Source organism: Lynx canadensis, chromosome A3 (assembly GCF_007474595.2).
Source record: "Lynx canadensis isolate LIC74 chromosome A3, mLynCan4.pri.v2, whole genome shotgun sequence".
In the NCBI taxonomy this organism is placed as follows: Eukaryota; Metazoa; Chordata; class Mammalia; order Carnivora; family Felidae; genus Lynx; species Lynx canadensis.
In genome coordinates, this window is record NC_044305.1 from 97,043,992 (window position 1) to 97,062,114 (window position 18,123).

An 18,123-nucleotide genomic window follows, 5' to 3' on the forward strand; every position below is an offset into this window, starting at 1 on the left:
AGGTACACAACTTTTTCTATGAAGCTTGTTAAAACACTATTTTCCATGCCTCCATATGTTATGCTTGTAACAAGTCCATAAAATTGTATCTATATTGTAAGTCATTAAATGCTTTCCACACAAAAATATTTTATCAAGTTTCATTTTATTTTAGGAAGTTCAGTGCTGTTATTCTCCCAGCATGTGATTAATATTTACTGGGAAATTTTCAGAAGTGTTTCTTAGTATTTTGACAAAGTTTTGAAGGAATGGCTATCATAAATCTTTTGTGTGAAGCCCTTTGGATTTTACATTGCATGTGCAGAAAAAGGGCAGAGACTAGAATCACAAAAATTGTGCATTGGATATTTCTTAAAAAATGTATAGAATATTGACTCTGAATTTTAGAATTTAAAGAGACAGAAATCATTTATTTCCAGTATGTCAAGTAGATTATATGTTGCATGTTAGATTTGATCCATTTTGTTCATTCCTTGCAGTGCTGTGCTAAGATTCCTTCTTCATCCACATTCATAAAAAAATAAAACTATAATAATCAATTAATTGTGCCTGTAATTGGTACAGCAGAAGAACAGGGATGCGTGTGCCATTTATATGCCACTGCTGGTTCAGCTTCCGCCAGTTTTGTCATGATGAAGTAACACTACATTGCAAGAAGGCCATTACAATATATCCCAAAAAGTTTTCACATTGAACTAAAGTCTACTTTCTTGATTGTCTAATCCCAGTTTTACTCATTGGTAAAATATAGCTCATTTCTAATTTGTCTTTTCACTGATCTCACCCCACATATTGTGAAAGTGCAATTCTTTAAGCTCTTACAAAGCTTTATTTTAATTGTCTACAATTTCTATAAATTTCCTCTACAACAGGACACATTGTTGTGGAGGCTTTCAACTGGGAGATCATGTATGGATCATACTTTCTATATAGCAGTGTGTCTCAAGTTGGGGTGCTGAGTCAAGCTCCTTGAGAAAGTAGTCCTAGTGATTTTGCTATTAATTTCTAATTAATAAAAATGAGTTACTTGCACCAGTCATTACATAGTTATTACATATCAATAGGCTTCTTCCTCCCATATATCTACCCAGTGTCTTTTCAGTCACAGTTGAAAATTATGGGAAATATATCTTTTGGATCAGGTGTGTGTAATTAGAACACCTCACAGGCATTAATCTTGGTCAGACATTGAATTCAGCCAGTGCATGAGCCAGCCCTGGTGTTATTCTCTGCAAGGAATAAAGTGCGGCTTTGTGTCCTTTATACCCATCAGGTGAATTTAACCCATTTGTTATATAACAAATAAGATATGGTCTCTTTGCTTATGATGTGTATTAAATAATGTATACTGATTAATTGTAAACTCTCCTGAGTCTTTTTATTAATGGTTTCTTGAGCTAAAATTCTTACTTCCTCAAAGACTATAAGCTTCCCAATGCATTAGTTAATGGCATGCCCTTATTGTATTTTCAACAAAAGTTCACAAATGGCTCTGTACTTTTACCTATATCCATGGATATTACAGAAAGGAAATCCAGCTCCTGATTTCAGAAATCCTAAAAATATAATAAGGCTGAGAATTCTTATAATTTCATGGTTTTATACCATAACTTTTTTTTGTTATTTTTGTCATCTTGTTATTATTTTCCAGGTGAATATATAATACTCAATAGTATTTGATTTACAACAAATATATATATTTAGCTCTTATATATTTAAAATATATACATTTTTAGTGTTTCTTTGAGTTTTCTGTGATGATCCAATGACTTCCATCTGAATAAATGATACAAAGTGTGAGATGACTAAATACAGTTTAGTATTTAGTGCCTATACAGTTTAGTATTTAGTACTTGTCATTTATAGAAACTCAAAATCAGATGGCTTTTCAAACATGCAGTCTGCTTAATTTTGCTTTTCTTATATCATATAAATGATAATAATACAAATGCTGATACTGATAAAAACAATTTAATTACAATTTTTCAAGAACATTGTAGCAAACATATTGCATAGTTTATCATCTTGTTTTATTTCAACATCACTGTAAGAAAGGTTGTTTTTGTCATTTCGAAGATAAATAAACTAAGGTTTACAAGATCACACAACTAAAAAGTATTAGAATTGACTCATTAGCACTATTAAACATAGTACAATGTTCCCATATGTTCAAGAACACATTTAAAATTTGACAAGTAGGGGGCACCTGGGTGGCTGAGTCATTTAAGCCTCAGAATCTTGCTTTCAGCTCAGGTCATGATCTAACAGTTGACGAGATAGAGTCCCACATTGAGTCAGAGCCTGCTTGGGGTTCTCTCTTGCTCCCTCTCTGCCCCTTCCCCGGTCATGCACTCCTTCCCACCCCCCCCAAAATAAAGTTTTAAAAAATAAAATACAATAAAACAAAATGTGAGAAGTTGTTCAGTCTTTCCACCTTTCCATCAAAACTGTTTTGTTTTGGGGTGCTTGGGTGGCTCAGTCGGTTAAACGTCCAACTCAGGTCATGATCTCCTGGTCTATGAGTTCAAGCCCTGCGTCAGGCTCTGTGCTGACAGCTCAGAGCTGGAGCATGCTTCAGATTCTGTTTCTGCCTCTCTCTCTCTCTGCCCCTCCCCTGCTCACACTCTGTCTCTCTCTCTCAAAAATAAATAAACATTAACAGAAAAGTTTTTTAAAGTGTTTTGTCTTTCTTCAGGTTGGCTTGTTTGTTTTTTTTTTCCCTTTACACTCAAGTTCCTGAGCATATGATTGGTAAAAATCTTAATGATTGCTATTTATCACACATTATCTACGAGGGAAATATAAGATAAGAGAGAAATGAAAAGAAGAAAGAGCAAACTTGGAAAATATTTATTCACGCAGCCCTACTAACAGACATGAGAATGTGATTTGTATTTTTAGTGTATCTCACTCATTACTTTTAGGATAACAATTTCCATAAATTTACTTTTAAGGTATAGTGGAATCCGTTTTATTTACCTTGAAATGATTTTCAACTTCTGAGAAGAATGTGATCTAGTTTGATTGCTGTGGGATATAGAGAAACATTACATGTTCCCAAGTCAGTGTTTTGTTTTTTGTTTTTTGTTTTTGTTTTGTTTTGTTTTTATGATTTTGTACACTTTAGTTACAACACTTTTAGTTTGTTTTTTCTATTTGCATGGTGATGGAAATCATTGTTATATGTCTACTATATTTACTGAACTTAAAATATTTTGGGTCTCTGGTTATGGTTTTACTACAGAAATAAGGCCACATTTTATAGATTTGGGATATGATCAGGGCCTCGAATACACATCTTAAAGCAGGGGATTTTCCCTATAGGTAGAACGTGAACAGTGAAGTTTATGTGATACTTCCTACAAAAAGGTGCTTTTTGGATGATCTTTTTTTTTTCCTGTAGTAATGGCTCAACAACTAAATATTCACAGCTCAAAACCTTACTTCTCTCTCTTCCACCTTTCCTCTTTCACTTCTATTCTAAATATCTCAAAAATAATCTCTTCATGCTTCCCCTCTACTAAGTTTTGATCTTACCTAAAATAAATAGGATATCCAATCGTTCTTCAATGTAATGTATTGGTTGGATTTGCACCACCTAATTCAGTGACATATATGTCAGAAAATGACTTTAGTTGAGTTTTTTTTGTTGTTGTTGTTTGATAAAGTGATAGAAGGTGACATGATTTGACAAAGTAAATGGAGAGGAGTTAGATTACCAAAGTCTTGGTTGTTGATAGAGAGAATGAAAGAAGAAATGAACCTAGGAAAACATCAATAGGATGAGATTTCCAAGAGAAAGTGTGTTAGGAGTAAAAGTACACATTTTAGACTTCCTCAGCTCTGATCGGTATGTAAAAAATGTAGAAACAAGGATAACTCTGATAATAAAGAGGGTGCTATAGTGGAGTTTGGGATTATAGTTAAAGCTACCATATATATTGTTTAAGCTACCATATTTTTAATCTTTTTTTTAACCTGGCCTTACCCTAAACCCATTGTATAATAGTTTATATTTACTTCAACAACACCCAAAATATGCATTAGTATTTCTATTTAAAAATAAGGAATCTGAGATGTGGAGAGGTTAAGAAATTTATTTTAAAAATCACACAGCTGGGGCACCTGGGTGGCTCAGTCTGTTGAGCATTAGGCTATTGATTTTGGCTCAGGTCATGATCTCATGGTTCATGACAGCAAGCCCCTCCTCAGTCTCTGTGCTGACAGTGCAGAGCCTGCTTGAGATTTTCTCTTTCCCTCTCTCTACCCCTCCCCACCCCAGCTTGATCACTCGCTCTCTAAATAAATAAATAAATAAATAATAAATAAATAAATAATTTACACAACTAATAAGTGGCAAATTGAGGACTCAAATGCAAAACTTTTTTTTGTCTTTACTCTAAAATGGCTTGCTCTAAACTCTCCATGGTTAAAATAAGAAGGGCATGAGATGTAAAATTTTACCTTTATCATCTTAGGGACTTTTGGCTGGGCCTGAGAATTAAAGTGACATACGACAGATAAACAAGAGAAAAGCATACAAACTGATAAGTTTTTATGTGAGATGGGAGACCTCATCGGGGGGTGGGGGGGAAGACCCAAAGAAGTACGGAAACCTAAGTGCTTTTATGCTAGGTTGAATGTAATGTGGAAAAGTAACTAAACTATGTAAGGAGATAATAATTATTTTACTAAGCTGTTTTTTTTTATCCCTCTCAACTGTGACTCTTATTGAAGAACATTTCCTTTTTTGCTGGTACAGGAGAGTTTTTATTTCCTGTTTCCAGGAAGAAAAGGGAAGATTCAAAGGATCTTCTTATATCTGCCATATTTCAATTGTCTTTAGCTCCAAATAATTCTTATGTCTAAGTGGCATAGTTTAGGGTGGAATTTTCTGCCACCCTTCAGAGGCAAGTGCAGAGGGAAGTACTTTACATGTGACCTGTAAACATTAAAAAACAACATAATCAACAGTTGCCAGACACCTGTGAGTGACAGTTATGACTAAGGAATTTGTCTTAAATAACCCCAATTAGCTGTTTTGCATTATTAATCACTGTTCTCCTATTTGGCTGTGGAACTTACTAACTGATCAAATTTTGATAAACACATGCAACAAGGTACGTTACTCTCTAAGAAGCTTATGAATATTTGCTCCCACAAGCAGAATATTGTACTCATCAAGGTTGATTTTCCTGTTTCCGAGTCTAGTCATTCCAGGTATATCAGTTATTATGTTTACATAATTTATTTAAATATTGCATCAATCCAATTATGCTTGTCAAAAAGAGTTGTTTCCTTAACAATTATCTGAATGCTTTCAAATACAAGCCAGGCAACTCACTAAAAGTTTGCTAATTGTGAACTTAAGAGCTGAAAAAGATTGGATGTTATGCAAAAAATAACAGAAACATTTTGCACTAAGATGTTTTTGCAATCAGCTTTTGTTTCCCTCTTCATTTTAGGCCTTGACACTAAAGTTCTATAGAATTCATTTCTGGATGTGATTTATGCAAGAGAGATGATGGAGATTGCCAATTGGTGTGCTTGTACTCAAAAGAAAAACCTTGACCCTGCATCCAACAATAGGTCAATGAATATGCGTGCGTGTGTGTGTGTGTATGTGCATGTATATTTGCACGCGCGCGTGCGTGTGTGTGTGTGTGTGTGTGTAATTGGAAAAGAATATATTTAATCTTTTCATGGAAGTGCTAGCAAAGAAATATTATTTTCTTATCTTAAAAATACAACATTGGAAAGCAAAATTCTAGTTGTTATAATTCATTATGTGTTTTACAAACAATGATGAAAGGAACACATCAATAATAGAATGGATTTGTTTTTTAAATACAAAATTGTTCATTTCAGAACTTTGCCTTTGCCTTTTTGTGACTTAAAGTTGGGGGCTTTTGCTGATTTTCTTGTTAAAGTTTTTCAGAATTTTCTCTTTGGATCTGTGATGTTCATTTGTCACTCTGTAAATACGAAATGCAATCTTTTTTCTTAGCCTTTTGATCACTATTCTATGATCTGGACCCTGTCTCAGACCTACTTTAAAAGTGCTACCAGTTGAATTTATCTTTCATGGGAGCACACTGATCTTCCATTTCTCCAACTTCAAATGTCCTGGGAACTTCATTTTTTTCTTATAATATGTTTCAACTTTTGAAAACCTTTTTTCTTTTTCCTACACCTATTTTTGTCCATTAGTGTCTTCCTCAGGACTCTTATCTCCATCCATTTATCTCTCTACATTTGGCCTGACTTCTCCTCTTGCTTTTCTCTGCTTCTGAGCCAGTGGCCTTGGGTTTCCTCACCTTAAGCTTCAAGCTCAGCCTTCTGGTGCTTTTTAGGCCACTGTCTTACTCAGTATTCTATGTTGATTTTTAATTTTAGGTTTTTTCCCCGTATTTTCTGCCATACTTCCTCCCTTTCTTTTTTCTCCTTCACCTCTACTTGTTCTTCCGTGGTTCCATTTCTTTGGAAGATCCAGCCTTGGCAGAGACTTCTCCATGTTAGTTTGGCCCTTGGTTGAGTGACTGTTTATCTCGCTTCTTGCTGACTGGTTCCTTTCTCCGAATGATAAGGAAATCTTTTTCTGCATCCGCATTCAGTTTATTCCTTCACATAAATGAAAGTTCAGAGAGGTTCTATTGCTGGAAGCTTCAGAAAAGATATTCTGCACCTGTTCCAGAGTAGATTGTCATTAAACTTTTGAACTGTTCCTTCTCCAGTTCTGAAGTTTTACATTTATCCTTGGAACATTGTGAAACCACCAAATTTGTCGTAAAATACTCTCAGTTTGTAAGCTGACATTGGGTGTTTTATTAAGTCTCTTAATCCATGCCTGTTGTTTAATATCACTCTTAGAGATTTCATTTTCATAACCTTAGCTACCATACTACTGATTTCATTCTACCATTTCATGTGGCTGTTTTTATCATCATTGCTCCCTCACCCAGAATTCTGTCAATGGAAGTGCTTTTTCCAGATCAGGAGAAGAGCTCCACATCCACAGTTATCTCTGATTCTCTATGTAGGACCTAGTGTCTTCTTCTGTCAGAGATCACCTCAGGAATCATTACCATAGCCAATGCAAAAAAGGCACTCCTAATTTCCGCAAATTTCCAGATATTGTTCTACTTGTACTTTCTTCACACTCTCCACATACATTGCAAATAAAAAAAAGTAGCACTTTCAGCTAAATAACTAAATATTATGTATGAATAAATATCAATATTTAAGTATTTAAAACGTGTCTGTCAGCCAGCACCTGCCGGTGGATTCACACATACATGGAACTGCCACGCCTGTCTTGAGCAATCACCACCTTACTCCTGGGCTTCCTGACATAAATGCATACATTTGGGTTTTAAGTTAAAATTTAAGATAAATTCACATTGCTGTTTATTTAGTCACTCTGAACTTTAGCCGAAATTTCCAACAACTATAAATTGAACCATCCAGATAAGTTTCTATAATAGTATAGTTTTGTGTTGAATTAAAATTCTATATTAATCATCTGTATGGTATAGATTTAACCTTTTTATATATCTAGAATAGCATTTCAAATCTTGGTTATGTCCAAGTTTTCATATATTTCATGTTCATTAATTCATCAATATTTTTAAAATTTATTTATTATTTTTTAAATTTACATCTAAGTTAGCATAGTTCAATAATGATTTCATAAGTAGAATCAAGTGATTCATCCCTTACATATAACACCCAGTGCTCATCCCAACTAATGATTCCCAAATGCCCCTTGCCCATTTAGCTTATCCCCCCACCCAAAACCCCTCCAGCAACCCTCAGTTTGTTCTCTGTATTTAAAAGTCTCTTATGTTTTGTGCCTCTCCCTGTTTTTATATTATTTTGCTTCCCTTACCTTATATTCATCTATTTTGTATCTTAAATTCCACATAGGAGTGGTCATATGATATTTATCTCTTTCTGACTAATTTCACTTAGCATAATACACTCTAGTTCCCCATCCACGTAGTTGCAAATGGCAAACTTTGACTTTCATTGCTGAGTAACATGCCATTGTATATATATACCACTTCTTCTTTATGCATTCATAAGTCAATCGACATTTGGGCTCTTTCCAAACTTTGGCTAGTGTTAATAGGGCAGCTATAAACTTTGTGGTGCATGTACCCCTTTGAATCAGCACTTTTGTATACTTTGGATAAATAGTAGTGCAATTGCTGAGTCATAGGGTAGTTCTATTTTTAATTTTTTGAGGAACCTCCATACTGTTTTCCAGAGTGGCTGTGCCAGTTTGCATTCCCACCAGCAATCCAAAAGAGTTCCTCTTTCTCTGCATTCTCGCCAACATGTGTTGTTGCCTGAGTTGTTAATTTTAGCCATTCTAGCAGGTGTGAGATAGTATCTCATTGTGGTTTTGATTTGTATTTCCCTGACGATGAGTGATGTATAACATTTTTCATGTGTCTGTTAACTGTCTGGATGTCTTCTTTGGAAAAGTGTCTATTCATGACTTTTGCCCATTTCTTCACTGGATTATTTGTTTTGGGTTTTGAGCTTGATAGGTTCTTTATAGATTTTTGATAGTAACCCTTTATCTGATATGTCATTTGCAAATACCTTCTCCCATTACATTGGTTGTCTTTCAGTTTTGATTATTGTTTCCTTCATAATTGCAGAAGCTTTTTATCTTGATGAGGTCCCAGTAGTTCATTTTTGCTTTTGTTTCCCTTGCCTCCAGAGACATGTTGCTGCTGCTGAGGCATCAATTCAAGAAAGGTAGTTAACATTTGAGACCAAATTCTGTGTCCTAAATACATTGATGAAATTGATAATTGTGTGTTTGACACAACTGATGTAATTTCACTGTGCCTCAGTTTCTTCAACTCTAAAAAGGAAAGAGAGTTAAATAATTTAAGAGGTTGTTTTGAAATACCAAATGAGTTATGTACTAAGAACAGAAGGATTTCCACATGCCAGTTTTCTATTAATGCTACCATGTGAAAAGTAATACTGTACATTCTGAGATCAGGCAAGGCCATACTTAATAAACTTTCAGGCTTCCATTCTTGTTTGGGCATCAAACGAGTGTATGCAACCATATATGTATGCAAGTCTTTACATGAATATCCCAAGCAAAGGAAAGAGCAAGGAAAGAGTCCTGTTGCAATAGTCTCTGCTTGTCTAAGAAATAGAAAGTAGTTCAGTGTAGCAAGAGTGGTGGGTCATGATGGTAGAAAAATAGGCTTTTTGTGAGATAATGGAATGAGCCAGGATCAACTGGGTCAATAAAGCCATTACAATCTTCTTTCTGTGTATCTCAGGAGAACCTATGCACCATGAGAGAGGCAAAGCAAAACTATAACAACAACAAACAAGCAAATATATCCCAATTTAAATTGAGATTAGCCCAGAGTTGAATATTTCTTACTGTGGAGGAGGCTTTTGCTTCTTTTTAGTTAAGCTTCTGGTGAAATTCTTAACCTAGTCAAGACTCTCACTATATACATATGGAACTTGGCTCTGTGGGATCCACAGTCAGAAAGAGGCTCCAATTCCTACACACACTCTCACAATGCTAAACCTTTTTGTGCTCTTGAAAATATGAGACTTATTCCTAGACAAAGTAAAAGACACTAAATATATTTGCCAGTTATAGTGATGGTACAAACATTTAAAACATCCAACTATAACTCTTGATGGGTACAAATGTCATTATAACTAACTTAAATAATCAAAATAAAACTCACCATATACTTGTCTTTCCTAAAAAATGTGCTAATTATAATTCTATTCCATGTTCAAATTGGGGAGTGGATTGTATGGTATTTCTAAAATCCAAGCTGTAGGTACCTATTACCCAAAGTCCCATGAGAGAATATACCTTATGATTATGACCAATATGTTAGAAAACAGTTGAAATGCCTAACAGAATCAACATATAAAAATGTTATCTACTTGCACATAGTGGAAGCTTTGTTGAATACAGAAGTTAATGAAAAATAAACGTGAGCCTGTAAATAATAACATGAGAAAACATGACCAAGCTGAGTCGTATAAATACATTTTGATCCATACTTTTCAAATGTGTTAAGTCCTAAATGTTATGAAGTCAATTCTTGTAATGTTGTCTGAAGAAAACATACTTCAAGTATCTAAAACCCATTCCTATATTGTGAAAAATATTCCAAATAAGAAACCATGCACAGTGACTAGCTTAAATTATTATTTGTAATTTCTTTTTTCTTCTTTTTTAAAAGTTTTTATTTAAACTCCAGTTATAGCATACAGTGTAATAGTAGTTTCAGATGTACAATATAGTGATTCAACACTTCCAGTGCTCCTCACAAGTGCACTTCTTAATCCCCACCAAATATTTCACCCATTGCCTCACCCACCTCCCCTCTGGTAACTATCAGTTTATTCTCTATACTTAAGAGTCTGTTTCTTGGTTTGACCTCTGTCTTTTTTATTCTTTTTGCTTTTTCTTTTGTTTCTTAAATTCTACATATGACCGAAATCATATGGTATTTGTCTTTCTTTGACTGATTTATTTTGCTTGGCATAATACTCTCTAGCTCCATCCATGTGGTTGCAATTGGCATTTTTCATTCTTTTTTAGGCTGAGCAATATTCCATTGTATGTACTATATATAATATATATCATTATCCATTCATCAGTCAGTGGACATGTGGGTGCTTTCCATAATTTGCTTATTGTATAAAATGCTTCTATAAATATTGGTGTGCACATATCCCTTTGAAGTAATGTTTTGTATCCTTTGAGTAAATATGTAGTAGTGCAATTGCTGGAACATAGGGTGTTCTAGTTTTAACTTTTGAGGATTCTCCATATTATTTTTCAGAGTGTCTGCACCAGTTTCCAATCCCACCAATTGTGCAAGTGGATTCCCCTCTTGCCACCACCTGTTATTTCTTGTGTTGTTGATTTTAGCCAGTCTGACAAGTGCAAGGTGATATCGCATTGTAGCTTTGAATTTCACTGATGATCAGTGATGTTGAGCATCTTTTCGTGTGTCTGTTGACGATTTGTATGTCTTATTTGGAGAAATGTCTATTCATGTCTTATGTCATTTTTTAAATTGGATTGTTCATATTTTGAGTGTTGAGTTTTATAAGTTCTTCATAGATTCTGGATACTAACCTTTTTTTTTACTGTTTTTATTTTTTATTTTTATTTTTGTTTTTTTATGTCTATTTATTTATTTTAATATATGAATTTATTGTCAAATTGGTTTCCATACAACACCCAGTGCTCATCTCAAAAGGTGCCCTCCTCAATACCCATCACCCACCCTCCCCTTCCTCCCACCCCCCATCAACCCTCAGTTTGTTCTCAGTTTTTTGTTTTTTTTTTAATTTTTTTTTTCAATGTTTTTTATTTATTTTTGGGACAGAGAGAGACAGAGCATGAACGGGGGAGGGGCAGAGAGAGAGGGAGACACAGAATCGGAAACAGGCTCCAGGCTCTGAGCCATCAGCCCAGAGCCTGACGCGGGGCTCGAACTCACGGACTGCGAGATCGTGACCTGGCTGAAGTCGGACGCTTAACCGACTGCGCCACCCAGGCGCCCCTGTTCTCAGTTTTTTAAGAGTCTCTTATGCTTTGGCTCTCTCCCACTCTAACCTCTTTTTTTTTTTCCTTCCCCTCCCCCATGGGTTTCTGTTAAGTTTCTCAGGATCCACATAAGAGTGAAAACATATGGTATCTGTCTTTCTCAGTATGGCTTATTTCACTGAGCATCACACTCTCCAGTTCCATCCACGTTGCTACAAAGGGCCGTATTTCATTCTTTCCCATTGCCACGTAGTACTCCATTGTGTATATAAACCACAGTTTCTTTATCCATTCATCTGGATACTAACCTTTTATTAGATATGTCATTTGCAAATATCTTCTCCCACTCAGTAGGTTGCCATTTAGTTTTGTTGGTTATTTCCGTCATTAAGCAGAAGCTTTTTTATTTTGATGAAGTCCCAATAATTTATTTTTTGCATTTGTTTCTCTTGCTTCAGAAGATGTTTCTAGTTGCTTTGGCTGATGTCACAAAGGTTACTGCCTCTTTTCTATGATTTTTATGGTTTCCTGTCTCACATTTAGGTCTTTAATCCATTTTGAGTTTATTTTGTGTGTATGGTGTAAGAATAAGTCCACTTTTTTTTAATAATGCTCTCCAGAGTTCCCAACAGTATTTGTTGAGGAGACTGTCTTTTTCTTACTAAATATTCTTTCCTGATTTGTCAAATACTAATTGACCATATAGCTGTGGGTTTATTTCTGGGTTTTCTATTTTGCTCCATTGCTGTATGTGTCTATTTTAGTGCCAATACCATACTATTTTGATCACTACAACTTTGTAATATAACTTGAAGTCTGGAATTGTGATGCTTCCAGCTTCGCTTTGCTTTTTCATGGTTGCTTTGCTATCGGTCTTTTGTGGTTCCATACAAATTTTACGATTGTTCTAGAATCTATGAAATGGCTGTTCGTATTTTGATAGGATTGCATTAAATGTGTAAATCCCTTGCAACAAAGGAATAAATCCTACTTGATCATGGTGAATGATTTTTTTTAATGTATTGTTGATTTGGTTTGCTTTTTTTTATTTTTTATTTTATTTTATTGAGGATTTTTGCATCCATGTTCATCAAGGATATTGTCCTGTAGTTCTCTTTTTTAGTGGTGTCTTTATCCAGTTTTGGTATCAGGATAATGCTAGCCTCATAGAATGAATGTAGAAGTTTTCCTTCCTTTTAAATTTATTGGAATAGTTAGAGAAAAATAGGTATTAAGTCTTCTTTAAATGTTTGGTAGAATGCACCTGTGAAGCCATTGGCCCTGGGCTTTTGTTTGTTGGGACATTTTTGATTGTGAGTCAGTTTCTTTGCTAGTTATCAGTCTGTTCAAGTTTTCAATTCATCCTATTTCAGGTTTTGATAGTTTATATGCTACTAGGAATTTATCCATTTCTTCAGGGTTGTCCAATTTGTTGGCATACAGTTTTTCATAGTATTCTCTTATAATTGTTTGTATTTCTGTGGTATTGGTTGTTATTTCTCCTCTCTCCTTTGTGATTTTATTTGAGTCCTTTCTCTTTGCTTGCTGATAAGTCTGACTAGAGGTTTATCAATTTTAACTTTTTTTAAAGAACATGGTTTCATTGATCTGTTCTATTGGTTTTTTTTTTTTTTTTTTTTTTTTTTAGTTTCTATATCATTTATTTCTGCTCTAATCTTTATTATTTCCTTCCATCTGCTAGCTTTAGGCTTCATTTGTTTTCTTTTTCTAGCTGCTTAGGTGTAAGATTAGGTCGTTTACTTGAGATTTTTCGGGCTATTTGTTGTAGACCTGTATTGCTGTATACTTCCCTCTTTACATATGTGTGTGTGTGTGTGTGTGTGTGTGTGTATACACACACTGTATATACATATATACACACATTATATATATATATATAATGTGTGTGTATTATATATTTGTGTGTGTGTATATACATACATATATATACATATATATATATATATATATATATATATATATATATATATATATATACTTTCCTTGTAGAACCACTTTTGCTGCATCCCAAAAGTTTTGGACTGTGGTATTTTTGTTTTCATTTGTTTCCACGTACTTTTTAAAAAATTTCTTCTTTGATTTCTTGGTTGACTCATTCATTGTTTAGTAGCTGGTTGTTTAGCCTCCCTCTTTCTATATTTTTTTCTTGTGGGTAAATTCTAGTTTCATAGCTTTTTGGTCAGAAAAGTTGCATGGTTTGATATCAATCTTTTTTTGTCTTTTGAGGCATGTTTTGTGACCTAATATTTGACCTCTTCTGGAGAATGTTCCTTGTGCACTCAAAAAGAGTATTCTGCTATTTTAGGTTAGAATGTTCTGAATATATCCGATAAGTCATTTGGTCCAGTGTATCATTCAAAGCCATTGTTTCCTTGTTTATTTTCTGTTCAGATGGCCTATCCAGTGATGTAAGTGGGATATTAAAGTCCACTACTCTTATTGTATTATTATCAATTAGTTACTTTATGTTTGTTAATAACTATTTATATATTTGGATGCTTCCATATTGGATGAATAGATACTTACAATTGTTGTATCTTCTCATTGGATTGTCCCATTTATGATTTTCTAATGACCTTTGTCTCTTTTTACAGTATTTTTTTTTAAGTCTAGTTTGACCAACATAAGTATTGCTACTCTAGCTTCATTTTGACATCCATTTATGTGCTAAATGTTTCTCCACCCCCTCACCTTCATCTGCAGGTATTTTTAGGTCTAAAATGAGTCTTTTATAGGCAGCATATAGCTTAGTCTTTTTCTTTTTCTTTTTTTTTTTCTTTTATCCATTCTAACACCCTCTGTCTTTTATTAGAGCATTTAGTCCATCTACATTCAAAGTAATTATTGACAGACACGTATTTATTGCCGTTTTATTACTTGCTTTTGTCATTGTTTCTGGAGATTTTCCCTGATCCTTTCTTATCTTTGTCACTTTGAGATTCTCCTTGCACTTATAAAGAGCCACCTTTAATATTTCTTGAAAGTCTGGTTTAGTAGCAATGAACTCCTTTAGTTTTTATTTGTCTGGGAAACTCGTTATCTCTCCTTCTATTCTGAATGATAGCCTTGCTGGATAGAGTACTCTTGACTGCAGATTTTTACCCATTTTGCACTTTGAATATATCATGCCACTGCCTTCTGGCTTGCCATGTTTCTGTTGAGAAATCTCTTGGTAGCATTATGTGTTTTCCCTTGTAATTTCAGGACTTCTTTTGTCTGGATGCTTTAAAAAAAATTTTCTTTATCTCTATATTTTACAAATTAAATTACAGTATGTCTTAATGTTGACCTGCTTTTTCATTTTGATGGGAGTTCTCTGTGCCTCTGCCTTTGGATGTCTGTTCTCTCCCCCAGATTAGGGAAGTTTTTTGCTATTATTTCTTGAAATAAATTGTCTGCCCCCTTTTCTGTGTCTTCTTCTTCTGGGACTCCTATAATAGAAATGTTATTACATTTAATAGAGTCTCTGAGTTCCCTAAATCTATTCTCATGCTCCATAATTCTTCTTCCTCTTTGTTGTTCAGCTTCATTTTTCATTATTTTGTCTTTTGTATCACCTGTATATTCCTCTGCTTTTTCCAGCCTGCTGTTCTCTGCATCAAGCCTGTTTCCAATATCATTTACTATATTCTTCATTTCTGAGTGATAATTTTTTAATTCTTCAACAAATATTCATAAACCTTCTACTATAGGTAAAGCACTGTGGGAGATAAAAGGTATGAATACAATATGGATTCTTTTCTCTGAGCCTGTATAGCTTTATGATGCCTATCATAACATTAGGATCAAACAAGCACCTTCCAACTGGGAAAGTTTTCTATTTAGGCTATAACTGTTTTCGTAAGGCCATTTGAACCCTATTTAGGTTTTGTGGCTATATTTAGACCTATATAATGCCGATGTATAAGTAAACGAAATACAGCCCACATATGAAGTATTTATTTCCACTTTCTAAAATTACCCTGACATTCTTTTGGTGATATAACTTTTCCCCCCACAGAATTCTATGTAATGAAGCTTTGCCATATCCTAAACAAAGAGTAAATTTGAAATCGAAGTTAGTTGAATTTTATTTTTCTGAAGAATTAATTATGAGGAAATGAATAAAGACACCTAAACATTTGGACCACATTCAGTTCTTATAGCTACATCCCCATAATGCTGCTTCTGCTACACAACTGTATCATAGCCAAACACATCTGAATTGCATCACTGGCTATCATTTTCCAAGTCTGATTGCTAACCTTTCCTTCAAATGATTACACTTCTGACTATGTAACTATAGTCAGACCATCTTGATTGCAACCAAAGAATTCTAAGTGATAAGGAACAGCAAAATAGAAGATTATATGTATTCAATAGAACCTCAAAAATTGATTTGTAATATATAATTCACAGCCCATAAATGCAAGGTGAAAACAATTAAGTCATTTTGTGACAGAAACTTCTTTTAACCACTCCACAACTCCTGCCCTGATTAGTGTGATGAGCAGGAATACAAAGGCCACACAGTAGGATAGTCATGACTGAATGCCTGAAGAAATTTAAGTAAAAGAATAGGCCAGCTCAAATAGTTAAATTCTAACTGCAAGCTGAAACTCAAGGAGTATGTATGACTGTAATAACTATCTTCTTACAGCTAGGCAGTTGATATGGCCGTAAATCAGATTTGGGATTTGCTTCTGCAGGTAGCTGAATTGAATCGTCAGCTGTATTCTCAGCTTTTTCTGGTCTCTGTATGAAGACATATTAGTGCGAATAAATAAGGAAAGAATACTACCTGAGTTGTTGAAATAGTGTTTTGTGGGAGAATCTGGGGTTCCCTAAATTGTAAAAATCTTCTTCTGCATTATCTTCCCATATGAAGAAGTTCTCCCTTCCTTTTCTGAGCATTTTCTGTTAAAAATGTTATTCCCTCATCTGAGGGGTTCTCTAATAATAGGTACCTACATACATCTCTCATTTCCTTATTATTTGTTATGACTGTATCTGTAATTGTAGTTGTATCCTAGTTTCTTCCACACTGTCAAATGCAGATATATTGCAAAAAGAAAAGACTATTCAGGAAAATAAATATAGCAATTAACTAAAACCTAGGAATTGTGAGGATGGAGTGGGTTTTAGGATGTTTCTGAAAGAGGAAGGAGTATATAGTTTAGCTAAATTTGAATTGGAAATAGTGTGTGTGTGTGTGTGTGTGTGTGTGTGTGTGTGTGTACCAAAGTCCATTTTCATTCAAGCAGATGAATTTCTATCTGTGTATAAGTAAGTTAATGCAGATCAAGATGAAATAAGGGCCTACTAAAAGGAGATTAGTAGAGGGATGAATCACAAGATAATAAAGTTGGATGCATTATTATGCTACTCCCACTCCCCCAAATAGTTACAATGTGGATACAGAAACTAAAGTCTTCTAACATAAACTGGTGATGTAAGCATTGTGATCCTTAAGAAAACGTTTTAAAAGACTGTTGAAGTTTGGAATGTTGGTCATCTCAAGGTAATTTTCCATTACCAGTTAACTAAGGTAGAAAAACAAAATAAACCTGGTTTAGAGATGATATTGCATAATGTATTGGTACCAGTTTCAGGTTAATTAAAGTGGCATCAGAGTTTCACCCAGAAGTGAACTTTGCTTACAGAAAATGGAGAAAGGAAATTTGTTCAGTCAGCAGAATAGCTTCTTGTCCATTATGCCTCAGACAACTGATATTCTTTAATGTTGAATTTTCTCTGATAAAATGGAAGTATCTAATACTTTGTATAAATGGTCAAGGAATTGGAACAAAAAAATGGAGAATTTTCCATACATAGCTTTGAGGAAAAACATGTAAATAAACATCTCAGTATGATACTGAACATGAGTCTATGCATGACCCACATGTAACACTTATCAAAACCTGCTTTTGTTAACTCAGTGGACTTCTCTCTACCAAGATACTTTTTCCAGCATTCCCAGGATGATCAAATTAGCTAATGGACAAAGTGGCCATGATAGCAGGAATGAAGACTATTCCTTGGCTTTCTAAAGCTGACCAGAGTTTGCTAAGTGTTTAATTTTCTGGCAGTGGTGTTTAACACTGGGTTCCTAATGGAGTACCATACTGTCAGGGAACCAAATAGTTCCATGGGAGAAGATAATCACTTGATTTTTTTCCTTACGTCAAAGAGGGGAGATTTGTCCTTACTGGATTTATATTTCCTTTATCCTGTTGACTTTCTGAGACTCAGGAACAATATGGTATAACTCACAGTGTCCTAGTGAAGATTTAATGAGATAATGTGTTTTGTAAGGCACCAGGCACATTGGCTGCTATGTAGAGGGACTCATCCAATGCTCAAATTTAGTTATTTTTGTCTTATGTTTAACTGGACATAATAACATAATTGTTGAGTAAATAAAGGAAAAAGGAAAGATTAAATGAATGACTGCAGACCTGAGAAAAAGGGATATTTTTGAAATTTTTGAGTCTATTCCAAGTAAATTTTGGATGATGTCATTGAGAGGACATGACTACCAGTTCATCTGTGAG